Genomic DNA, 27,100 nt, shown 5'->3' with positions numbered 1-27,100 from the left:
AATATTGGGTATAAAGGGAACTCTATAATAAATAAAATAATATACACAGTAATTATAGCTTATCACCATTTACCATTTTCAAATTAACAAGATTTGCTTGAAAATATTGCTCTTTCTTAGACCAATAACGAATGGTAAAAGTGGAGTAGACATATATAAAGCTATCATTTACCGAAAATGCATGTCAATTTTTATCAACGTAATTACTTACGTTTGAGTCCAATAATAATAAATAAATAAATAACAAATCAAAACTAGAGGAAATAAAATGTAAGAGATTTTGAATGATTCATCTCCACCATCGCTATTGGAAGGGCTCAAATTGCTGGGAATATCAGTTACCGAAACATAGTTTGCATGCCAAGTGGAGATTCCACAGTAATTCCACTATTCCAGCATTTTAGGTTATTTGACATTCTGTAAATTTTATTAATTTGGGTTATAATTAGATGAGTTTTCCTTAATTTAAATTATTAAAAATTGATATTTATAGTTAAAGCATATAATTCTTACTTCTACTTCTTTTACTGCAGTTGATATTACGTGTTTTAAGTTATTTTTTAATTTTTTTTTTTTTAAGCGGCTAACATAAAAAGACACTTAAAATACGGCACATCAACCAGTATAAAATAAATGTAAAGAGTAGCATTACTATTTTGCAATGCTAATGTGTCAGTTTATGTTAGCATTGTAGAATAAAAAGTATAATTTTACCATTACTCTTAATTAATTTTACTCTTTCTATTTCTCATAAAAATAAAAAAAATAAATTGGAATTAATTTTAGACGGTTAAAAAACTACAACACATATGCATTTTTTTTTTTTTAACAACACTTGAGCTAAATCTGTAACTCTCAACTGGTGAGACGAAACTACATATAGAGCAAGGGGAGTACTAGCCTCCCTTAGTTTTTCAATTTTTCTTTTTCTTTGTTAATTTAATTTTTGTTTTTGACATGTCCACACAAAGAAAGGAAGAGTGAGATTCGAACTAGTAACCTCCGCTTCATGACATACGTTTACAGCCGGTTGGATAAGCTAATTAAGATTTCTTAAAATATTAACTAAAAAAAAAAAAAAGATTTCTTACAATAAAAAATGTGGCTAAGGTGGAGCATAGACCATGCTGTCATATTTCATCAATTAATAATTATTCTCTTGTATATAAGTTAAAAAACTGACGATAAATACAATGAGCCCATCACTTTTTTGAGAAAAGTCAAGAACTACTTTTATTTTTATTATTATTACAAACAAATTAATTGAAAGTTCCATCCCACCTAACTCGTGCATTAAACACGTGTCATCCACATATTTTTTTTTAGTGATTTTAAATGTTTTATAATTAAAAGAGGATTTTTTTTTTTTAGAAAAACCATACTGTCGTTTTAGCGTGCTAAAATAGGATTTTTCAAAGCTTTTAAACACATTCTTTCTTCTTGAATTCATACGGGCAATCAATTAAGTGTCATATTGTGTTATTAGGGGTGCAAAGGCGGTTACGGTTAACGGTTAGTGACAATAACCGCTAACCGTAACCGCCTTAGAGGTTAGTAGATTTTACTAACCGCAACCGCTAACCGCCTAGCGGTTAACGGTTAGCGGTTAGCGAAATAGATAACCACCCGCTAACCGCTTTTTAAAAATTGGGCTTTTTGGGCTTTCTGTAGGGCTTTTCGGGCTTTTTTTTACCCTCATTTTTTTTTTCTTGTATTTTTAATATCCTCTTGGGCCCAATGGCTATAAAAAAGAGTCCATATTGAAAAATCAAAAATATTTGACCCAAAATTTACATTTACTTGTACTTTAAAAAAATTTCCTTAAATATTAAATCATAACCGGTTAATTATTTAAATTCTTATCATATTTACTTATAATCTTTTTTCTTTGAATTGAACTTAATATCTAATGGTAAATGGTAATGTTCAAACTCCTAAATCCTAAATTCCTAAAGTATCTAATAATGCTTTAATTAAATTGTAGACTTGTAGTTATAAGTAATATATTGTTTAATTCAATTGAATCAATTGTGATTATCATTGTACATGAATCATATGATTAACTTGTAGACTTATGACTTATGAGTTATGTCATATTATATATGTATTATTTATTATTATATAATTATATGATTTAATGATCAAGTCATCATGTGATATAATCATATCAATTATAGTGATAATATATAAATTACTAAAATTATAATGATAATACATTAATACTTAAATTGTGTTTATAAGTAACACATTGGTCATTGTTTAATCCAATGTCAATTACTTAATTTGATATTATACGAATCATATCATCATTGTACATTAATAATATGATTCACTTGAAGTCTTGAATAAAGTATTTGAATTGTCATTGAATCATATGATTAAGTATTGATATTATACATTTATATTATTCATATACATATGTAGACTTATATAGACTTATAAGTTTATAACATACATTAGAAATAAGTCTCTAGATATTTAATTGTTGTATTAGTATGAATTGGTATACTTATGAGTTATGTCATATTATATATGTATAATTTGTTATTATATAATCAAATGATTTAATGATCAATCTCATATGATATAATCATATAAATTATAGTGATAATATATTAATACTCAAATTGTGATTTAATTATTTTTTTTAAAAAATTGTGATTTAATGATCAAGTGATTATATGATATAATCATATAAATTATAGTGATAATATATTAATACTCAAATTGTGATTTAATTATTATTTTAAAAAATTGTGATTTAATGATCAAGTGATTATGTTATATGTATAAATATTTTTATAATTATAATTATAAAAATATATTATATAAAAAAGCGGTTAGCGGTTACGGCTAGTAGACCCAATAACCGCTAGGCGGTTATAGTGGTTAGGCGGTTAGCGGTTAATGCGGTTAGATGGTTAGGCGGTTAGGCGGTTGGCGGTTATAGCGGTTAGCGGTTAGCAGGCGGTTTTTAACCGCCCGCCTTTGCACCCCTATGTGTTATTGCTGTAATAAATTTATATATTTTAAGCTATCCAAATATCTACCAACAATGTGAGTACAAATTTTAAAAATAAAAAATTTGATAGTTACTTGATTTTAGAAGAATGTTATATAAATACGAGGAACGATACTCTTCATACTCATATCATTATTTCGATTTACGTGTTTTAAGTGACTTTTTATATTAATTATTTAAAAAAAAAAAAAAAAAAGACACTTAAAACACAGTATATCAGTTGAATTGACATATCTGTGATAAATTGGTGTAAAGCGTAACATTACTTTATATGTATACAATAAAAGAGTAAAAAACTTTTGCTTTCATTCTTTGTACATCTTCGTATAAGAATTGTGCAAATCCACAATTGAATATGTGGGATCCACATGTGAGTCCAACAGATTCAATGATAAATTTGTAAAAGAGATTAACAAGAGAATAACATCAGCCACATCTTTAAAATAGTAATGCTACCTTTTACCGTTATTTATCAAATTTATTTCACACTAGGTATATGTCATTTAAACCAAGTCGGTAACAAAGAGTAGCATTCAACATTGTTGAATGAATGTTGGATATAATTATGGTATCTAGCATTTATTTAATAAAATTAGTTGGAGTAAAATAAATACAAGATGTTATAATTCTATCCAACAATATGACATTCCTGACCAGCCATTATATATATATATATATATATATATATAATATAATGAAAAATATTAGATATTATAATTTTATCCAACAATGTTGATGTGACACTTCCAACCAACTATCATATATATTAATTTAACGATGAGTAATTTAAAAGTTAGTTAGGAGTGCCGGGTTTGCATTATTGGATGACTGTTGGATAGGATTGTAGTATTTAGCATTACTTCAAACTATTATTCAGCCGGCCAAAATGGCGTGTTTAAAGCCGCTTTCAATTTCCGCCAGTAAAAAGTAAAAACACAAAAGTATTATTCACTTAAAATATATCATATTAATTAATAGAAAATAAAAAATAATAAATAAGTGTGAAAAGTATCATTATCTAAATAAATGGGTTATTTGTTTGACTAGTGATATACATCACACAGGCGTGCATGAACAGTCATGCAGGTCTGTACGATTTAATTATAAAATATAATTAAAATATTATGTTTTAATTATAAAAAAAATTAAATATGAACGCAAATGACTGTCTATGTATGTTTTTCTAGGTGCTTGTATCGGATAATCATGAACCTGCACAGCTTCTTGACCCGAATACAGCCGCCGCGTGGAGCCAAAATCCTGCAGCGTAACGGTAATCCCTAGGCAGCGTCGAAAGGTTAGGTTTGGTTTGGTGCGCGTGGCGACACGAAATCGGCGTGGTTTCCATTCGTATCCACGCCTCCCCTTCTGACACGTCTACCTGACGTGACCCTTCACCCGAGTCGGCAGCGGCTCGTCACCGCTCTTGGTGCTCCCAGTCCCCACCCCGCCCACCCCTCTCTGGGCCCCACTTACTTTCCGTAAACACTCTACGTGGGCCCTCCACGTCTCGATTTTATTATCATTGGCAGTTTGCCTTAACGACCTCTCGGCTACGGCCTTCTCCAGCGCGTGGGGTATTGAGACTCTTTTTTAACCACAATTATCTTAGGACAGTTTTTTATTATTTAAATTTTCTTAACGAAAATAAAATGGTCTCTCCATTTCGGGTTAACGGTGGAGGGTAGACTTGTAATTGTATAAAGGGTTTCGTGAAAAAAATAATAATAATAATAATAATTGGACCGAAGGATTAATTTGATACAAAAAGCATACCACAGGGACTATAAGATAATTTTTGTGTCGTTAAGATGGATTTGATATAAGCTTTAACTGCAATTATTAGTTTAGTAATTTCCCTTTTTAAAAAAAATTAAAATCATAATTTTATGATTTAAATGTATAATATTACCAAATATTTATTTATTACTTTTATTAAACTCAAAACTGATCAAATAAATTATTAAGGTTTAATATGTTATTAAACAACTCTTGTCAACGGATGGAATATCATGTCATATCCATTCATTTTTCATCACGTATATACTGCACAATCCATTTTTTTTTTTTTTTTTTAATACAAGATTCAGTGATTTACTTATGGAGTATTTTTACTGATATGAATTTTTATAGTGTGATTCACTATAGTATGCGTTTGACATGTGAAGTTGATTTGTCATGTATACACATATCTCAAAAACTATTGGATACGAGTTAATATTTTGTCAAAAAAATTAACGGAAGTGAGACATAGGGGAGGGTCTGATAACAAATTAAACGTTAAAAGTTTTTTTTTTTTTTTGAAACGGAATCCATATCAATCTCATTTATAGAAATCATGAGTACAAAGCTCTTAAAGGTTAAATCCTAAAGACTAACACATTATTATGAATAGGTAATACTTTTTAGAAATCAATTGAATTGAATCTTATCTTATATGGAATGAATGAAATAAAAATAAGTATGACTCTTCCACTATAATAGTTGCTTTTCAATATGGGAAAATTCATATGATTAAAAATATTTTAAAAATTTCTAGAAGATCGTAATCTGACTTGTGCCAACCAAAACCCAAATGAAAAAAAAAAAAAAAGAAAAGAAAAAAAATCTATCAAGCTACGTCGTTTTCATAAGAGAGTGATCTCTGTGGTCTGCTTGATATTTACTCAGAAACAGGAAAAAATCTAATAAATGCCCCATTAAAAGAAAAAAGAAAAAAAAAAAGAGTGGTGCTTAAAGAAGATCAAGTCCACACGGATTTTCCAACATCAGAAAAGTCAAGATTTTTGAGCCATCGAAAAAAAGTCAAAGAATTAATTCCCTTATCTTTTCATGTCCGAGAATTATTGTCGACCGCCTGATTATAGTCACTGTTTCAAAGATCCATCACCCACCTTTTTACCGATAAAATACAAAGAAAGTGTTTCCTCTTACTTTAACAACCAGCTTTTCTTCTAATTAATCATATTTTAATGTATATTCTTGAATATATTCGCAGCCATCCACTAGCTATGCACATAATTGCACAGTCTATACACTATACACCGAATGAAGTGGCGTATTTAAAATGACTTTTTATATTAATAACTTAAAACGAGTGTTATCGATTCATATATCCATAACTGTCTTCTGTTTCTGTCATTATACACATTCTCAAGTACACACTGCTTGACGTGCACCAAAAATTAACATTAGATTTTAGATCGGGCATAATTGAAATTTAGTATACATGCACTTAGTTTTTTCTTTAGGTGTGATTTTCTTTGACCTTTCAAACTCTTTTCTAATTGATATTTGGGTTTTTTATTTTTTTATTTTTATAATAAAAAATTGCACTTTTGGACTGTTTAGCGGAGAGACCGAGGAAGACTTTTGAATGAAGGAATATGCGTATTGATATTCGCACGCATGCAATGTTTTCCCCACGAGCGCCTCACGTGACAACCAACCCCATAAAAAATCAATCTATCATTATGATTCGTACGATGGTATGGTTGTCTGTGTCCAGTTTAAGGAAAGCTCTCGTTGAGCTCGACCACATTGGCCGCATGTCCCACAAGATCTTCGCTTATTCATTTACAAATTATAACATAATTTTTTATTTTTTATTTTTATTTTTTGGTTGGGTGAGGAAAATATAGGATTTATGATAAACATAGGTGATAATTGATAAGTGCACATTTATATTAAGATTTAATACAAAATTATTTTTAAGGCTTTCGTTTCTATCTTGTATCGGAGAACACACGTCACAAGTTGGGGTGCGACATGTGTGCTTTTAATTTTTTTTTTCCATTATAATTAATTTATAGGAAAATGAGGTTGAAAAATAATAAAAAACAAACAAAAGGGTGGGTCAAATCAACAAAAGCATTAAAAAAAAAGAAAGTGCAATAACCATTCAAATTAGGTAAAATAAATAGCCTGATTCATTGGATTGACAGTTTGAAGTAGTAGACAAAAGAGGAAGATAAAAAAAAGGAAAAGAGAAGAAAAAAGGGGAAGGGGGAGGAGGAGGAAGGGAGGAACTGGTTGGCACTAAGCGGAGGAAAGCTAGAAAAAGGAGGGACAACTCATTGGAGAGAGGAAAAGGACAGACGAGCTCTTTGGTTATTCATATTTTTGTGTTTTCATTTGCTAATGTGCTAGCCTCACAACGTCATGTGCACACATGCATTCTGTACACACAAAACACAGAACACAAACCCTGCTCATATTAATTTACACAGTCTGTCAAATTAATCCAACGATTCTATGTTCTTTTTAATACTCGTATAGTTCAATCAAATAGATGATTCATTGAAAAAGGAACAATAATTGATAAGATGGGTGATAGATTATTATGGTGAATAGAATTTTTTTTTTCTTTCTTCTTTTGGACAAAGCATTCTAGGAGATGGTAAAGTGAGTAGAAGGAACAATCAAAATAAAGAGAAAAAGTAATAAGCATATATAATGGTAAGTTGATAAGGGAAATGGCAACCAATTTTGACACCAACCAAGTTGCCACTTTCAAATTCTGATGGCATCTTTGAACACTAAGTCACTAATGGTATCCTAGGGTTTTTTTATTTTTTTTATTTTTTGAAATCATGATAAATAATTTAATTTAATTAAGCTTAGTGTTTGAAATTCCGTGAATAATGATGAAATAATATGTTGGATTGAAGGGAAAGGGGGAAAGTGGAAAAGGGTGGGCAATGGAAAAAGTTGAGGGGGGAGGGTTGGAGTGGGATTTGTCTGCCTCCTCATTCATCCTTTAAGGACAACTTGATTCTCTGTAAAAGGTTTCATGGACGGGCGAGGGTGTGCCACGTCTGCTAAGTTTTGCCACCTCTCTTATCTTTCGGTCCTCACATCACATGTGTACACATTGTCCATCTTCCAATTTTCACTTCTTTCCTACCCCACCACACACAAGGAGAGAATAATAAAACTTCTTTTTGTTTGACCAATTAAAGAAAAAGAAAAAAAAAAAAAAAAAAGAGACAGATTTTATACATACATTTGTTTTATTTCTTTTTGTGTTTTTTTTTAGCCATTTTGTGATAAAAGCCAATGAGTATAACCTGGACTTAGGGATTATAATTTGTGTTTACGTGTTGGGTTTAAGTTGTGTCAAAACATGAAAATAAAATTATATAAGTCAATCCTAAACTGATAAACTTAATTAAACGGGATCAGCCATTCAACTGAATATATGATCAAATTTGATTGTATTCAAATCTAATTGTAATTGATTTTAGATTCAATTGTAATCTCTTCCTACCTTTAGGTAATTAGATTTGGTTGTATTCAAATCATATCCGATCGTATATTCTTACACACAAGTCATCTCAAAGATTGTTGGCCCTAAATGTTACGTATCGAGTTTAGGTCGTATAAAGACATAGATATAAGACTATATAAATCAAAACCATACCCTAACTCATTTAATTAAACAAATTAGACCCTTCAACCATAATATATTAATTTCGTATTGAATTCACGGGTCGTGTAAAAGAAAAATTGTCAATCCATTTTTAAGAACTCAGAAAAACCCAACCAAGATATTCTCGTAGCATTCTAACAGAATGTATTCAACTTGATGTACAACTAATCCATGAAGGGAGCCATTATCAAAATGATTACATACGATTAATTAAGACAAGTATAATAATCACACTTCTTGAATGGAAATAGAAGGAATTGGTGTTCTATGAGTTTACAAAAAAAAAAATGCACAAATTCTAATTTCAGATCAAGTAGAAAATGTGGAATTTTTTTTTTTTTTTTGAATCTTAACTTACTATCTCAATCAATGTTACTGCGGCAAAGACGAGAAAAAGAACACCTCCAATGTAGGCAATGGCCTGCACAAGGAACAACGGATTATGATGATTTATTGTATGCAAATGACAAAGTTTTTCTTCAAACTGGGCTAAATTAAATTCTTTCAATTTAGTCTATTAAACTGACATGTGATTAAAATACATTTGAGAAAGCAAAGAAAGACGTTTCCTTAGAGTACAAATAGCTTCTAGAAGAAGGATTATAGTTATGGTCGTTAATGCATGCATTTGAATAATCATTTTGTGTTTTTGGTTTGAAAAAATGTTTTTATGCGACATAAAGGTGAGAAGTGTTTTTAGGGTTGGGTTCCACATTTGAAAAAAAAAAGATGTTTCCTATAGAGTACATTGGTTATTTTGAGAAAACACAAACAAATGTAGAGCATTACTTATAAAAATTAAAAGAAAATAAAAGTGGTTGTATGGCCACTCTCAGTGGAGTAGAGAGGTGGCCGCATGACCACCCCTGGCCTGTTGTGGTGGCTGCGCGGCCACCCCTACTAGACAGGGGTGGCTGTGCGGCCACCCATCCTTTGCTTAGGGTAGCCACACAACTACTATATATATATATATATATATATATAAAAGCATCTGTTTTGAAATATTCAGTTTTATAAAAGTGTTGTATTTTGAGAAGTGTTTTGTGTTGTGTGTTAATATATTTAAAAGGAGTGAAAAATTCAATCCGAATATAGATAGGTTGACAAATATAGCTTCACTACAAAGACTTTGTTGATTAGTAATTAGTAACGTGTCTCATTGCACACGTTACTAAAATAATTAGTAACGTGTCACAAATTGACACGTTACTAATTTGTAACGTGCCAAAAAGTAATGAATAGTTAACACGTTACTAATTGATATGTTTTTTGTAGTGCCTATTCTTCCCCATAAGACATAATAGTCTCAATTAAAGTAAGGAGTGGGGTCAGAGGGTAGAAGATGTCGGATGCATGTTAGTAGTTGCAACTGGGAAGTCTCATAGGGAGAATTTATCTGCTTGCATGAACATGTTGGTCCACGGCCATGTGGTCCTTTTTAAGGCACATATACACACCATGATGCTGCTGACTCATCTGTAGCAGCTGCTATCTAAATTTGATAGTTACATTGATGGACTACACGTCTGTCAGTAAAAGAAGAACTCCAATGGCTGGATTCCTTATGGTAGTAGTTGGTCTGTCATCTACTAAAGAAGTGTTCTACTGACTAGATTCTGTACGATGGTCTTAATGTGTTTCCAACAGAATAAATTCTGGAATTATTTGAGAGTTATTAGGATTTCTTAATTATACCATATAATTATTATGCATAGAATAAAACTTAATGGCTATGCTTAGCATTTAGCAAGAACAATATCATAGAGAATGTCTAAAGAGTTGATGAAAGAAGGCTGAAAGCTTAAACATACCTTCTCTGACAAAAATGTCCCCAGTATTGAACCTCCCAAAACAGCAATATTCTGCATGCAAAATAGTTTTTCAAATAAAGTAGGTCCACATATTTATATTTGAACATTTGAAAAGGAAAGGGCAAGAGGGTTGTTTTGTTGAGGTTTGGATTGTGCTTTTTTGGGGTGTCTTCTGGCGGTTTTTGTGGGTTTTAAGGGTGGGGGTGGGGGTGGGGGTTTTCGTTTTGGCTGGTGCTGTTGGCTTGTGTGGGTCTTTTTGGCTGGGTTTCTTTGTTTTTTTGTTTCTTCTTTCTAAGTGTTTACTTTGAATACTTTCTGTGTATTTAGGGGCGTCTTACGCCTTAAATGATATTTGATGATTAATTAATTATATATATAAAAAGGACAAAAATTGGCAAAACTTTGAATTTACAGCCTCTGATCACAGGTTTTTAGGTCATAAAATATGTTCAATAGTAAAAGAGAGTTTCCAAATAGAAAGCAACTTGAAAAATTTAATATAGACTGCAAAGTTACAGCTAACTTCTAATTTGTACACTAGCACTACTGCTGAGTGCTAAATCATTATCATTGCTATAAAGAAAGGCCTGTATTCCTTTCAAAAAAAGAAAAGGAAAACAAAAAAGAGTTACCAGAGTTGCGACGCCATTACTGGCTAGTGCTCCCCCGATGACTCCAAGGGGCGAAGATGCGGCAGCAAGTGCTGCATAAGAGAAAATTTGAGTTAGTACAAAAGACTACGAGAAACAAATTGCATCAGGACAAAAAGTGGCCGGAACCCTTGTCTCATGTACCATTGGTGCAATGTAAATTCACTAGCAATAAAAAAAAAAAATTAAAATAATCCACATCTATTTTGTTTTTTAATCATCTAAACCAAGCAATTTGAAGCAGCTAGATGGATATGCCAGACAAACTATAGATGGACAGTTTTAATAAGAAGGAAAACATAGAGATCGAGAAAATTAAAATAATATTAAAATGCAAGAACACAAACACTACTAAAATTGTATTTTATTACTGCATCACAATATTCCAAAGAATTCACTTTGTTTTTCAACGTATTCTGAACAAGTCCATCCCATATTATGAATATAATTCATTTATTAAAATTTCAGGTTCTAACAAGTGACGTTCATCATCTTTATGCATGAGATTCACCTTCCAAGTTTTAGGATATTGCAATAGATATCTCCCATCTTTCTTGGTAACCTGATCTAGTATTTTTTCAAAAGTTCATTTTTGTTTCATAACAATTACAATCGAAATAGTAAGTTTCTTTTTAAATGAATCTGAAATTGGGTACAAAATAAAAGCGTCACATGGGTTCAAAAGTGCCAGCTTTAATCTGCATATCCTAAGTTTGGTCATCCAGCTGGGCAGAGATTTGTCTAGAAAGGATGCTTTCTAAGGAAATACAATTCCTTCACAACTGTGCATTGTTAGTTGTAAAATATGATAACTACAGGTTTTTTGCTTTGCACTCACCTATTGTGGAGACAAATGATTCAGCAACAAAAACTAAGAAGAAAGTGCTAATAACGGTACTAGCGGCAGATAATATCCCAGCACCATTTCCTGAAAATTTTGAAACTGCTAACTCGGCCTGGTTCAAAGGAAAAGCTGACATTTAGTTGAATTAACTCTGATCATGACATAAATATCGCAAAGCATTTAGAAAAAGAAGAAAGTGAAAGAAGGCCGTGCTTATTAAAAAATTTACCTCCTTTTGTTCGTCTTCTGCTTTTAGACTATCATTTGAAATGGTATCGAGCAAGGTTGAAACCCCAAAATATACCTATATGAATTCCTATTAGCAGACTGGCACAGCTTACTTCATCTAAGAATGGAGTTTTTAGAGTTTTAATGGTTGTTACATCATCCACATTATATACAATGTTTGTCTCTGAACATGTAGTATAATTCTTCCTTTCCAGCTACAAATTAAAAGGAGACGAAAAAGAAATTTACTAAAAGGAAAACTGCGGCGATGTCATCAATGGGCAAATCAGTTCACCAAACCTGTGATCAACAGACTATATTAGAGTCATACTTGACATGTTAAAAATACCATTTTCAACTGAAGATTCATATTTGGAAGATCCAAGAACATTTTAGTAGGAAGTCTAGAATCCTCCAAGAAATCAAGAATACTTTTCCATAAATATACCAGCACAGAAAAACATTGAGGGCAATCTCCCCAGAATAAAAACCAGCATTGTGCTATAGATTATACCGGTCAGGCAAGTTCCAGCCACAAATCAATGAGTTCTATCAAGCATGAGAATCCAGTCTGTTCAAATCTTCTGAATTATTAAAAGAGGTATAGCTAGTTTCGAAAAGTTTCATGTATGATGGTCGAAATTATTTGATTGCTTGAATTAGTAAATGTCTTACGCGAAAAAAAAAATTTGAACAATGTTGTGATATATAATAATGTCTGCTGCACTTAATAGCATGTCATTTATGGAATATCAACTACCAGGCTCCCAATATTTAAATTTCATACACCAGGTTCCCACCTTGAACTAGGATTTCAGGGAAGTACCTGAATGGTAGGATTTCATCAATGTAGTGAAAAGTTCGTCCAAGACCAACAGATATGATGGTCATTGCCCTGCCCATGATAAACAGGCACCTCAATAATTTTAATGAATTGGCGAAATGCACAATAACTGGTCCTGGATGGTGAAACCAGTTATTAGATGTTGACAAGATAATATGAAGATACAAAATTTAAAATGCTTGGTCATAGAAAAAGAAATCACTGCTACATTTGATGTGATTAGGGATGTCAAAAACTAGAGTCATACATACATTACAAGTTAACTGTTGTCTTGCTATTTGCCAAGGTAGAGGAAGATGCTTACCCATGTTTACTAACATGAGTTGTCCAATTGTCTTAACACATATAACTTAAAAACTAATAAATCCAGGATAGCATATACTCACAAAAAAGTATCACTACACAAAAAGTTATGTTTTTAAATGGTAAATTACACACAAAAATAGTGGTCTCAAACACATAATCTCACTTTTCACCTTGCTCTTACTAGGGGAGAAAGTGCCATTCAAGTTAGATCTCATTGGCCAAAAAAATAATAAAAAAAAAAGGTAAAAAGGAAGTGTACAATTAATACAAAGAACATCTAAATCACCATGAATAAACAGAATATAACTTACGCAAGTGCACCAAAAGTTCCAGTAAAAACAACAGCAGCAGAGTTCCTAGCTGCTAGAAGTGCCTGCACAGAACATTAAAAATTCAAATTAGGCCATAATAATCTATCTTTGATGCAAAGCTAGAGAACATACACAGTATGACAAAGAAAAAGATAGATCCTTGAAACGTTATTGATCTTTTTTTATGTTTATTATCTCTTGTTTACTTCCAAGAAAGCGGGGACCAAAAAGAAGTACTAACAAAATTATATGCGTTACTGTTTCTTGTGAGACAGTATATCAGGTGATCAACTGTGTCCAATACTATTCATAAGAAGTAAATGGGAAGTGTACATCTTGGAAACAATTCACTCTTACCGCAATAAAAAAGGTCTTGTCCCCTAGTTAAGAGAAAAAGATCAGCAAGAATGCCTGTACCATAAATGCATTGATAGTTTAGTTGTTGGAAACACACTTTTCTCATATGCTTGTTAAACACCGTTTATCCTGAAAACTTAAGTTGATAAAAAATAGTTGATTTAATAATTTAATTAATATTTTAACAATACTAAACAAATTTTGGTAACATTGAATAATGTACTAAAGTTTATCGTAACAATTAACAAAAGACCTAAAACTTTTTAAGTTCAGCAACACATATATGAGTTCTAAATGTTTAACAGAGAGTTTCAAGTTCCATCATGATCTCCAAATTAGGAAAACATTCCAATTACAATTTATGCTTCACTTACAATAAGAAAACCAGTTTGTACAAGTTACAGGGAGATTTTCCTAACTGAAGCAAAACCTGTGCTAATATCACCAAGGTCCCCTAAATAAGGGATTGACTGCAACCCACTACCAATGTCTGAAACAGCAAGTGCTGGTTGAGAGCCTTGAAGTGTGAGAAACCCAAAATAAGCAAAAACTTCATAATACCACCAAATGAATCATTAGAAGCAAGTATATCAGTAGCTATCACTACAAAAAATGTTTTTTTTCCTCACAGACAGTTTCTGACGTGTTAGGTGGTCTGACACGTCAGTAAAATTTACTGACGTGTCATTATTGATGTGTGTGGGGTGTTAAAATTTTGGGTGTCAAAAACGAAAATTTTTTGACGTGTCACTTTTAACATGTCAATAATTTTTGATGTGTCAAAAAGTGGCACGTTATTATCATTTTTTGACACGTCAAAAAATTAATAACGTGTCAGAAAATTTTTTGACGTATTAAAATTAACATTTAGTAAATTTTAAAAAATTATTAAAAAAAATAATTTTTCTTTAAATTTTTTCTGATTTTTTTTTCAATTAAAAAATTTATTAATTTAAATTATTTTTCAATTAAAATAATTTTTTTTTTAAATTTTTTTTCACCAATTTCGTTTCTCTAGCTCTCCCTCTCTTCTTTTCTCCATTTTCTCACTCTCTCTCTCTCTCTCTCTCTCTCTCTTCTTTTCTCCAATTTCATTTGATCTCCAGCTCTCCCTCTCTTCTTTTCTCCATTTTCTCACTCTTCTTTTCTCCATTAATTTTCAAAAACTGAAACCCATAAAATCTTCAAAAAATCAAAAACCCAAATCAAAAAATCAATCTGAAAAATCAAAAACCCAAGCGTCAAACCCAACAAATCTTCAAAAACCCAAAAAATCTTCTTATCTTATCTTCTTCTTCTCTTCTCCTTTTTGTTTTTGTTTTGTTTTGTTTTTTCTTCTGCTTCTCTTCTCCTTTTCTTTTTCTTCTTCTTCTACTTTTCTTCTGTTGCTTCTCTTCTTTTTCTCTTCTCCTTTTCTTTTTCTTCTTCCCTCTAGAGGGAGCTGGCCGGCTGTGCAGAGAGAAGAGGGAGATTGAGAGAGGAGAGAGCGAGTGTGGGGAAATAAAAGAAAAGGGAAAGAATAAATAATATATAAGAAGAGGGAAAGAAGAGGGAAAAAGTTGAATATCTCACTCATTTTTTTAGTGACGTGCCAACATTTAACACGTCAGAAATTTCTGAAGTGTTAAAATACTATGTCAGAAATTTCTGATGTGGTCGTTTCACATGTCAGAAATTTCTAACGTGGTATTTTTGGCCAAGTCAGAAAAATATTTACTAACGTGACATTTTTGCCATGTTAGTAATTAGTGATGTGGCAAAAAATCGTGTATTGTAGCCACGTCAGAAATTGATTTTTTTTTTTTTTTTTTTTTTGGTAGTGTATGTGACCCTCCCTTCCTGAATTATTCTTTGCAAGTGATTTGTACAAATCACAACAACCATCCATCACCGGTGTTGTTTCTTGATAAGTACAAACATATTCATATTTTAGCCCTTAAACTTATATTTGTTAATTCCTTAGTTTTGTTAGTTTATGTTATTTTATTTCATTTTTGTATTTTCTTTGTTTTATAGGTTTTTGGAAGAAAAGAAAGCGTTTGCGGAAAAGTTCCAAGCTTAAAGAGCAAATTGAGAAGATCTAGAAGATATAGTTAAGCTTAATCAATCATAATAGAGGACCTATATGATGTGGTTAAGTTTAATCAAATAAAGGAAATGATTAAATCGGAATTTATCAAATTGGAGGCAAAATCGGATTGAATTCAAATTTGGATTTTGCACATGTCTCGGTATTTTGACCATAAATTTCAGGTCAAATATCTGATTGAGGTGATTCAAGTGGCATTACAAAGATAACTCAAAATTATACAAATCATCGTGAAATAGTATTTTCCTAATTTGGACTGCCACTATGCCAAAATCACCCCGCAAGATAGGAATGTAATTCTGGACGAATCCTATTCCGATTTGGACTTAGGTTTTCTTTATCCTAATTGGACTAGGACTTAAATCTTCGAATTTCTTAGGATTACTAGGGCTTCTAGGATTCTCCTAAGCCCTATAAATAGACCTCTACACCTCACAATTCAATACACAATTTCAAGGATACAATTTTGGGGAGAGGAATTGGAGGCTACTTCTAGGAGCGGTTTTCTATTTTTTCTTTCCCTTTTCCTTTTAGTTTTATTCTAATTATGTGTAACTAACTCTTAAGGAGGGTTAGATTGAAGCCCTAATTATGTTTATTTAATATTTAAATATTGGCGCCTTTGTGATAATCATATTGTGTGGCTTAACTTGATTAATTTATATTTTCTCGAATTTCTCATATGTATGTGATTGGCCATTATATGCATGTGGTATGGATTAGTTAATTAAATCAATTTGGATGACCGAGTTCTGGGTTTAATAAGAGTAACAAAAGAAATCCACACCAGATTCTTGGGTTAATCAACATGAAAAACCGGGAATATACACCCATGCCCTAGGTTCCCTGTGTTTGTCAATTTCCATATATTTATGCTTTCTTAAAGAACAACTTAGTATATACCCATGCTAAATCATTTGAGAAAGAAAAGAGTTAGAGCATACACCCATGCCTAACTCGTTGCTTAGGAAAATCAATCGCTTAAGGAGTATACAGCCATGCCCTTAGGTTGGCAAACATTATGTATTCATAATATGATTGAATCATTGGTATACTGTTATATTATTTAAGTATGATTAGTTGTGGATATCAAAGCCTACCTTTACCTTATCTTTATCTTTATTTATTTTCCTTAGTATCAATCTCGTGACAATTTTGGTATTTTAATTACTTCTAAGACAAAATCAACAATCTCCGTGGGATCGATCTCATACTTGCTGCATTATACTATCGTTTGATCTTGTACACTTATGAGTAAAACATACTAAATATTATCTATTAATTTAGGTAGTATTTGTCACAACAAGTTTTTGGCGCCGTTGACGGGGATTGTTTGATTTTGTTTGGAATTTTTTTTCATTAGTTTATTTATTTATTTTTTTGTTTTTCTAGTTTTGCGCAGTTACTGTTCTAGCTCCGGAGGTGCGCTCAAGCGGGCAATTCCATGCTGATTGAGCGCACTAGTGTGATAGATCGCACATCCGGACAGCAGCACAGAAACTGTTTTAATTACAGATATGATTTATTTCTTTTATTTTTGTTTTTATTTTTATTTTGTTATTAATTTTTTATTTTTATTTTTTATTTTAATCATGTTGAGAAACAATACACCTCCGGTGCAAAGACCTATGAAAAATTCATTTAGTCCCCAGATCCTCAACCAGCCATCATGCATTAATTTCCAGCCTATTGTGCAGAGCAGTTACGATTTATCTCCGCTGCTCAATATGAGTCCACACTATAAAGGCATACCTACAGAGAACCCATATTGGCATAGTCGAGAATTTTGTGATCTCTGCAGGTCTCAGAATGTTCAGGCTCCAGAAGAAATCAAGTCAATCCTCTTCTCTTTTTCTTTAAAAGATAATGCTAAGAGATAGTACAATTCTTTGGCCGTAGGTTCTATTCATACTTGGGATGAGATGGCCACAAAGTTCTTAAAGAAGTTTTTCCCAGCCCACAAGACAAGGCAATTGAGAAGGAAAATTCTGACTTTCCAACAAAAAGATGGAGACCCTTTCTTCGAGGCATAGGAACACTTTAAAGAACTACTTCTCAGATGCCCTCATCACAATATATCTCAAGACAATCATGTACTGGCATTCTATGAGGGTTTAAATGATCCTAACAAGAGTCTTGTAGATTTAGCTTGTGGTAGCATGTTGATGGAGAAAAGCAGTGAGGAAGCCATGAAGCTCTTCGAGACATTAAGTGAGTACTCCCAACAATTCACATTTAAAGGGAGACAAGGATTCAAAGGAAAAGGCATACATGAAGAGAGCACCAATGGTGGAAGTCAGGCTCAAATGGCTGCTGTTAAGTGCCAAAATATTCATATTTTAGCTCTTAAACTTATATGTGTTAATTCCTTAAGTGTTGTTAATTTATGCTATTTTAGTTCTTTTATGTGTTTTCTATGCTTTTGTAGGCTTTTGGAAGAAAATGGAGTAAATCTAAAAGATTTGGCCTCAAAGGGAGAATTTGGGAAAAGTTGGAGTTTCTGGCACTGTGATTGATCGCAGGAGACCTGTGATCGAGCGCACATGGGCTGCAATCGATTGCACCCGTGCGCTGGAGAACAAAGAGCTGCGGCCAGAATGCCATTTCCTTCCATATTAGGGTTTTCCAAGTCCCACTTGTAATAGGACTAAACCCTACAAATTTTCTAGGTTAACTAGTGTAACAAGGACTTCTAAAGCCTTATAAATAGACCTCTAAACCTTGAGAATAATCATCCTGGAATAGACACAACTTTGGGGAGAGGAATTGGAGGCTACTTATAGGAGCGGGTTCCGGTTCTTTATTTCCCTTTTCTTTTTAGTTTTATTTTAATTATATGGAACTAACTCTCAAGGAGGGATAGATTAAAATCCTAATTATGTTTATTTAATATTTCAATATTGGTGCCTTTGTGATAATCATATTGTGTTGCTTAACTTTATTAATTCCTGTTTTCTTGAATTCCTCATATGTATGTGATTGGCCATTATATGCATGTGGTATGGATTAGTTAATTAAATCAATTTGGATGACCGAGTCCTGGGTTTAATAAGAGTAACAAAAGAAATCCATACCGGATTCTTGGGTTAATCAACATGGAAAACCGGGAGTATACACCCATGCCCTAGGTTCTGTGTGTTTGTTGATTTTCATAGATTTATGCTTTCTTAAAAAACAACTTAGTATACACCCATGCTAAATCCTTTGAGAAAGAAAAGAGTTAGAGTATACACCCATGCCTAACTCATCGCTTAAGGAAATCAGTAACTTAAAGAGTATACATGTAGCGCCCCAGAATTTTCAAAGTTATTTAAATAGATTATTTTAATGATGATGTTATTTTGATATTCATTTTAGCCTATGATTTTAATTCTGGGGAAATTTATGATATTACAGAGAGTGGTAATTAGATGGATAAAGGAAGGTATAATAGTGTTGGTAGATGGAATGGTAAAATGAGGCTAGAATTGTAGATGGATAAATGTAGGTATAATAGTGTTGGTAGATGGAATGGTAAAATGAGGCTAGAATTGTAGATGGATAAATGTAGGTATAATAGTGTTGGTAGATGGAATGGTAAAATGAGGCTAGAATTGTAGATGGATAAATGTAGGTATAATAGTGTAGGTAGATGGAATGGTAAAATAAGGCTAGAATTGTAGATGGATAAATGTAGGTATAATAGTGTTGGTAGATGGAATAGTAAAATGGAAGGTAGAATAGTACTTGGTTTTTCCCTATAAATAGAGCTCTTCCCCTTCACAAATTTCACCACTCCTCTCCCTTCTCTTCCACATTTCACTACTCCTCTCCCTTTTCTTCCACATATTCTTCCTTCTTCTGTTTTCTACTTGGTCTTTCTTCTTTCTGAAAGTGTTTACACAAAACAGAGAGAGAAATGGCGAGACAAAGCGTTGCAAGAAAGAAAGAACATGAGAGAAAACGGGCTTGAGAAATTAGTTTCAAAAGATATACTAGTGGTGTTAGTCAGATTGGAGCAACTAGATCCTTCAGACCACTTTTTAGCTTCAGTCTAGAAGTAAGTAAATTTACTACCCCTTCTAAAATTACTTCATGTCATGCTATTTATTCATTCTTGTATCAAACTATAAATGATTATTTTATTTACCTGTCATGGAGATATGTTGCATGCATGAAGGATTTCTAAAAGAATTATTTAGAAAGTTTCTATTTCTTTAAATGCTTTCTAAGTACACAAGTTTATATTTGGAAAAGTTTCTATTTTTGAGAAAAGAAAGTTGAGAAATGATGATAATTATAAGAAAGAAGAATGATGATAAACCCTCCTACATGTTGCCCTAAGATGCATCAAAAGAAGTACAAAGAAAAGTACAAGAAATGAGTTAAATGTTTATGAAATGAGGGCACGTGTATGGAGGAGAGTATTTTTGGCCCCAAGATAAGTAAAGATGAGAGTTCGGTACCGATACTTGGATGAAGGCGAAACCACTGAAGGAGGCTATGCCAGAAGGTGGTATTCCATCAACAGACCATTGAGTGCACCAAGAAAAGAGTTAATTGACGGTCGGGCATGGCTGTGGCCACAGTTCAGTGCCATGGGCACAAGGATCCGCAACCCTTGTACACAGGGGTAACAGTGTACATGGGCCCTAATATGAGAAAATAATAATATAATTTCAACGATGATATATTATAACGATTTACAATGATGATTTATAATGATGCATTATGATGATGATTTATAAAGACGATTTTCGACGATGATCTATTACAAGATGTAATAGTATGTATATGCTACGGGAGATGCAACCGTACATACATATATTATTATGGCTAGAAGTATATTTATTTGCGAAAACGATTTTCAAAACTGAGAACAAGGAGTAAAACTATTTATGGTTGCGGATGTTACTTGCTGGGCCCCCTTTGGGCTCATTCAGTTTTATTTCTTGTTTTCAGGTAGAAAGGACGCTGGAATAGGAGGCCGGAATGGGGACGAGAATAATTATTAATTTTCAAAGTCTTTTCATATCAGTTATTGTAATAATATGATATTCTGCAACTAAAGTCTAATGTTTTCTAATTTTGCTTGTAATAAAATCTTTTGAAGAATGTTTTATACATTTATCGTACCTTTTAAAATGAAGTACTCTGATAGACCTTATAGATCTTTGCAAAAAAAAAAAAAATGTTTATTGAAGAAGAAGAGAAGTGGCAAACTCAGCCTTAACGGGCTGGGGATGTTACAATACACCCATGCCCTTAGGTTGACAAACATTGGGTATTCATAATAAGATTGGATCATTGGCATATTGTTATATTATTTGAGCATGATTAGTGGTAGATATCAAAGCCCTACCTTTACCTTTTATTTATCTTTATTTCTTTCCATATTATCAATATCAATCTAGTGACAATTTTGATATTTTAATTAATTCTCAAACAAAATCAACAATCCTCGTGCGATCAATCTCGTACTTGTTGCACTATACTATCGTTTGATCTTGTGCACTTGCGAGTAAAACGTACTAAATATTATCTATTAATTTAGGTAGTATTTGGCACCGTTGCCAGAGATTGTTTGATTTTGTTTGAAATTTTTTTTCGTTTAAATTATTTTTGTTTTAATTTTTTCTGTTTTTCTAGTTTTTTCCCTAGTTCTTGTTCTGCCTCTGAAGGTGCGCTCGAGCACCCAACCAGGACTATCGAGCGCACCTCACGGTGCGATCGATCGCACATCCGGACAGCAGCATAGAAACTGTTTTAATTATGGATCTGATTTTTTTTCTTCTTTTGTTTCATGTAGGGTCATTCTAGTCTGCATTTTCGTAAGTTTTAATTTTGTTTTTATTTCCCTTTTAATTTTAACTTCTTTTGGTTATTTTATTTTTGTTTTCACACATGTGGGGAAACATTCCGACACCCCATGGACCTTGTTCATTTTGCCATGACCCTTATTACCATGTTAGATAATGTCATTCCACAAGACAAATTTCTAATAATTCTTTTGGGCATATAAACACATCGAGGAACGACTGCTATTTTGGTTCCTGTTACCCATCATGGAGCCATCAGTCCAATTTCTCATGGCAAGCTCAAGCTCCCGGAATTCATGCTCCACAATCTCATGGACTGCGACATCACTTATATCAGCAATTCTATGATCATGCATATTCCTCTCAATCAGCTCCACAACAGCAACATTAGGCGGAACCACCTCCTCTTGAGTTTTCTGAGAAGACATTAGCTATGATCGGTTCAGCAATTGGGGAGATGAAGAACTCTTATTTGAAATCAATTAAAAGGACGGAGGCCCACTGTACACAAAGAATAGATTTTCTCAAAAAGAAAGAGCCCCAAAGTTAGTCAGTTACCACTCTTCATGGACATTATATGGGGGAAGAGAGTATTTGCTATCATGAAGAGGAGCCATCTCCATAGTTATATGGTCAATCCTATTCTTGTCTTAGCCCTAGTCTGAGGCAATCTATTTTCAAGATAGTAGCTCATGAAGAGGAACCATCAACCATATATGATCATTCATATCAACAATACCAAGAAGAACCACCTCCTCCTGAGGTTTTTAAAGAGTTGCTAGATGTGATGGAGAAAAGCATGAAATCATTCGAAAGGATGGAAAACTCTTGCATGCAATCATTTGAAAGGATGGAAGCTCATCTCAAGTAAATATCAGATATTCTCAAAGAAGAAGAATGTCAAAGTCAGTTGGTGGCCAATCCTAATAAGCACTACATGGAGGAAGGGTGCACCTACTATCATGAGCAAGCTGTCACATTGAGGAGTGAAGAACTGGTAGAAAATTAAGTGGAAGAGGGGAAGGAGAAGCAAACCAAAGTTTCACAAGAGCCACATCAGGAAAAAAAAAAAGTCTGGCTGAAGACGTTAAACTTAGCGCTCATGGGAGGCACCCCACAACATATCCTTTTTATTTCCTTGTTTATTTATTTTTAATTTTAGTTATTTTTTGTTTTCCATTGTTATTTTAGTATTTTGTTTTGCAGGGACAAGTGTGCTTCGATTCAAGTTTGGGGGTGTGCTATGAGCCATGCCATTCCAAACATGTCATCCATCTCCTAGATAAGATCTTTCCAAGTTATATACACATTGGGGACAATGTGTAATTTAAGTTTGGGGGTAGGGGAGACACTTTACACACACTTTGTCCCACTTTTTAAAATTTTGGTTGATCTTAAAAAATTGTGAATTGATTCTCATGGGTAAGCTTAAAATTTTGAACACATGATCTGATAATTGAGTTTTTCAGTTTAGTTACCTGCTTAGGACAGTTGAGAATTCACATGTTTGATCTGATCTTATACAAGCACATTAGCACATAATTTGTGAGGTATGACTTGAAGTCTGATGTGTGTGTCTCTATGTCTTGGGTAAGACTGGATGATTTATTAGATGGATACTTTGGCATATATATATATATATGATCATTGATAAGTTTTTCACTAAGTAACTAGACCTCTTACCTCAAAGCATTGAGTGCTCACGTCAAATGGTGAAATTTTTTTATTTGGTTAATGTATGGTTAGTTTGGTTTCGTAGCTTTTTTGACTCGAATTAGTAAGTCCTAGGGGTGTCTCTACACCTAATGCCCTAAAACCATCTGGTTTTGGAGTTATTGACTTAACACTTGTTACATGGGTCAATTAGAAAGCTTAAGGGAACCAAGCTTTGCACAACCTGACGAAGAAGGGAAAGAAAAAAAAAAAAGAAAAAGAAAAGAAAAATATGTCATTGTTGTTCATTCTAATAGAGATTTCAGTAAACTTTGAGATATTGAGATATTGCACATTGGAAATAACTGGAAGCTTCATATTTATGTACTAGTTCACTTTACACTGTTTTTGAACTTGTGATGCCTTAGCATGTCTTATGTAAGTGATTAAATTTTAAAATTCCAATTCATTGTGAAGATGGAGTTTATCTTTTTAAGCTTGCTAATGAGTGAAAATCATGGTTTTGAGTGATATCTTAATTTTTGGATAGCATGAACTCTTGCATGATGTTTGTGGGTAACATTCTTGGAAAACTCTCACGAGACATCACTCGTCCTCTAAGGAATTTCTAGGGGTTTAAAAGGCTTGTTGCATATGCTAAATGCAATCGTACATCCCACGAAAGATGGATTTATCTTTTTGTCTTCTGTTTTTCATTTTGTTTTTAGTTTTGTTTTGCTAAGAGACTAGCAATATGTAAGTTTGGGGGTGTGTTAAGCGCTAAAATATTTATATTTTAGCCCTTAAACTTATATGTGTTAATTCCTTAAGTGTTGTTAATTTATGCTATTTTAGTTCTTTTATGTGTTTTTCATGCTATTGTAGGCTTTTGGAAGAAAATGGAATAAATCTGGAAGATTTGGGCTCAAAGAGAGAATTTGGGAAAAGTTGGAGTTTCTGGCATTGTGATCGATCACAGGAGATCTGTGATCGATTGCACCTGTGATCGAGCGCACACGGGCTACGATCGATCGCACCCGTGCGCTAGAGAATAAAGAGCTGCGGTCAGAATGCCCTTTCCTTCTATATTATGGTTTTCCAAGTCCTACTTGTAATAGGACTAAACCCTACGAATTTTCTAGGTTTACTAGTGTAACAAGGACTTCTAAAGTCCTATAAATAGACCTCTAAACCTTGAGAATAATTATCCTGGAATAGACACAACTTTGGGGAGAGGAATTGGAGGCTATTTCTAGGAGTGCTTTCCGGTTCTTTCTTTCCCTTTTCTTTTTAGTTTTATTTTAATTATGTGTAACTAACTCTTAATGAGGGCTAGATTGAAGCCCTAATTATGTTTATTTAGTATTTCAATATTGGCGCCTTTGTGATAATCATATTGTGTTGCTTAACTTGATTAATTCATGTTTTCTTGAATTCGTCATATGTATGTGATTGGCTATTATATGCATATGGTATGAATTAGTTAATTAAATCAATTTGGATGACCGAGTCTTGGGTTTAATAAGAGTAACAAAATAAATCCACACTAGATTCTTGGGTTAATCAACATGGAAAACCGAGCGTATACACTCATGCCCTAGGTTTCGTGTGTTTGTCGATTTTCATAGATTTATGCTTTCTTAAAGAACAACTTAGTATACACCAATGCTAAATCCTTTGGGAAAGAAAAAAGTTATAGTATACACCCATGCCTAACTCGTTGCTTAGGAAAATCAATCGCTTAAAGAGTATACGCCCATGCCCTTAGGTTGGCAAACATTAGGTATTCATAATATGAATGAATCATTGGCATATTGTTATATTATTGGAGCATGATTAGTGGTGGATATCAAAGCCCTACCTTTACCTTATTTTTATCTTTTTTTATTTTCCTTAGTATCAATATCAATCTCATGACAATTTTGTTATTTTAATTACTTCTAAGACAAAATCAACAATGTCTGTGGGATCGATCTCGTACTTGATGCACTATACTATCGTTTGATCTTGTGCACTTGCGAGGAAAACGTACTAAATATTATCTATTAATTTAGGTAGTATTTGGCACAACAATTCTGTATTCACTTTACAGGTTCTGGAGTCAAGACACCTTAATTCCTGAGTCAAAATGTAAAATTTACAGTTAAAATACATAACAAGAAACCAAAGGCTGATGATTATCCAATCTATGCTTGCAACCAGAAAAACAAGGCCGAGACATGTCAACAATGTCACTTATAATGAACTTATAAAAGGAAAAAAAAGTTAGCCTCAAATGACAGAATGTCAAGATACCCAACTTTAAACTATCAGAGAGAATGTTGACATACAATTTTTTCTAAGGAAAAAAAAAAACATTAAATAAGTGAAACACCACAAAGATAAGTACATGCATTCCTTAGAAAAAAAAAAAAAATAGCATGCCATTCTCCATCAACGGTTCCCACATGATGGTAAATTCATTACAGTTTGTGCTTACTGAGCAGTTTCTAGACTTAGCAAGTCTATTACATAACAATCAATTAGCCAATCCAAACAATAATGAAGAGTGAAAACAACCTTTTCATTATCCCATTCAGTGAAGAAATTTGTTGTACCTTATATTGTGCCCAAAAGAAAGTAAAATAAGAATCTTCCAAATTTTTCTAAACTGAAAAGCAACGCATAGAAAATAGAGAAATTACAAGGCCATCTGAAGTTGTGGTGGTTCTCTGAAAAAAGTATCCAGTGTTTGTAGACCATCTGCTTGAATACCTGCAAGAGAAAGTTAATAGTTTCTTTCAGCAGTAAAAATGCTTTCTTTTATTTTCATTATGTTAAGCATACTGCTGATAAAGCTGTTTTTGTTCCTGTCTCTGTCACTGCGATCGAGCGCAAGCCTCAGAGCCATTGAGCGCACCCTTAACGGCTAATGAGCCTGAAGTCTCTAGTAGTGCGATCAATCGCACTCACTACCTACGATCGAGCGCACACGCGATCGCCTGAAGACTTCTATTCCTACTGCATCTCTTTCTTCTAATCACCTAAGGCAAACAGATTACTCTTAAGCAATCTGTTTGCATTCAACCTCTCTTGTTCTCTTCAGATTAGTATTAAGTCTTATTCTTATGTTAGGATTATGTTATTAGTTTTTGAATTCACATCAACTTATGTTATCAAAGTTGGTGATGGATTATAATTGTAGTTTTCTGTTTCTATTTAAGCTTAATGAGAAAGCAACACAATTATTCTGCAAAATCAAGTTCTTTAAGAACTCTTTTATGGTATCAAACCAACTCTGCCAACATATGCATTATCCAACTGCTAGTCACTGGTTAGCAGTCAAGAGAATTCTTAGATTCCTCAAGAACACACTGAACCATGGCTTGTTTTACACCAAATCAAACCTTCAACTTAATGCCTTTTGTGATTCGGATTGGGCTGGCTGTCCAGATGATAGAAGATCCACATCTGGTTTTGCAGTCTTCCTTGGTAACTGTTTAGTCTCATGGAGCTCCAAGAAACAACCTATGGTCTCAAGATCAAGTACATAAGCTGAATACAGATCCCTAGCAATTGCCACTACTGAGCTATTCTGGTTGAGAATGCTCTTCCAAGAAATTCAGATTCCTCTTCCAGTACCTCCACTTGTCTGGTGTGATAATATGAGTGCATTATCCTTGGCTGCCAATCCAGTTTATCATGCTAGAACAAAGAATATAGAAGTTGATTATCACTATGTTAGGGAAAAAGTCCTCAACCGAGACACCACAATTT

At 33.0% G+C, this 27,100-nt stretch overlaps 1 non-coding gene and 1 pseudogene across 1 annotated transcript; both read right to left on the bottom strand.

The window, feature by feature from the left end:
* Positions 1-8,802: 8,802 nt before the first annotated feature.
* The window catches only part of LOC132173828 (GDT1-like protein 1, chloroplastic), a 49,417-nt pseudogene continuing 31,119 nt past the window's right edge, over positions 8,803-27,100 (bottom strand).
* LOC132176759 (small nucleolar RNA R71) lies at positions 17,863-17,970 on the bottom strand. The gene has a single exon (XR_009439612.1). It is a non-coding gene; the product is annotated as a small nucleolar RNA R71 (small nucleolar RNA).

Source organism: Corylus avellana, chromosome ca3 (assembly GCF_901000735.1).
Source record: "Corylus avellana chromosome ca3, CavTom2PMs-1.0".
In the NCBI taxonomy this organism is placed as follows: Eukaryota; Viridiplantae; Streptophyta; class Magnoliopsida; order Fagales; family Betulaceae; genus Corylus; species Corylus avellana.
The sequence above is the reverse complement of the archived record's forward strand: the minus strand, read 5'-3'. Positions and strand labels throughout refer to the sequence as shown.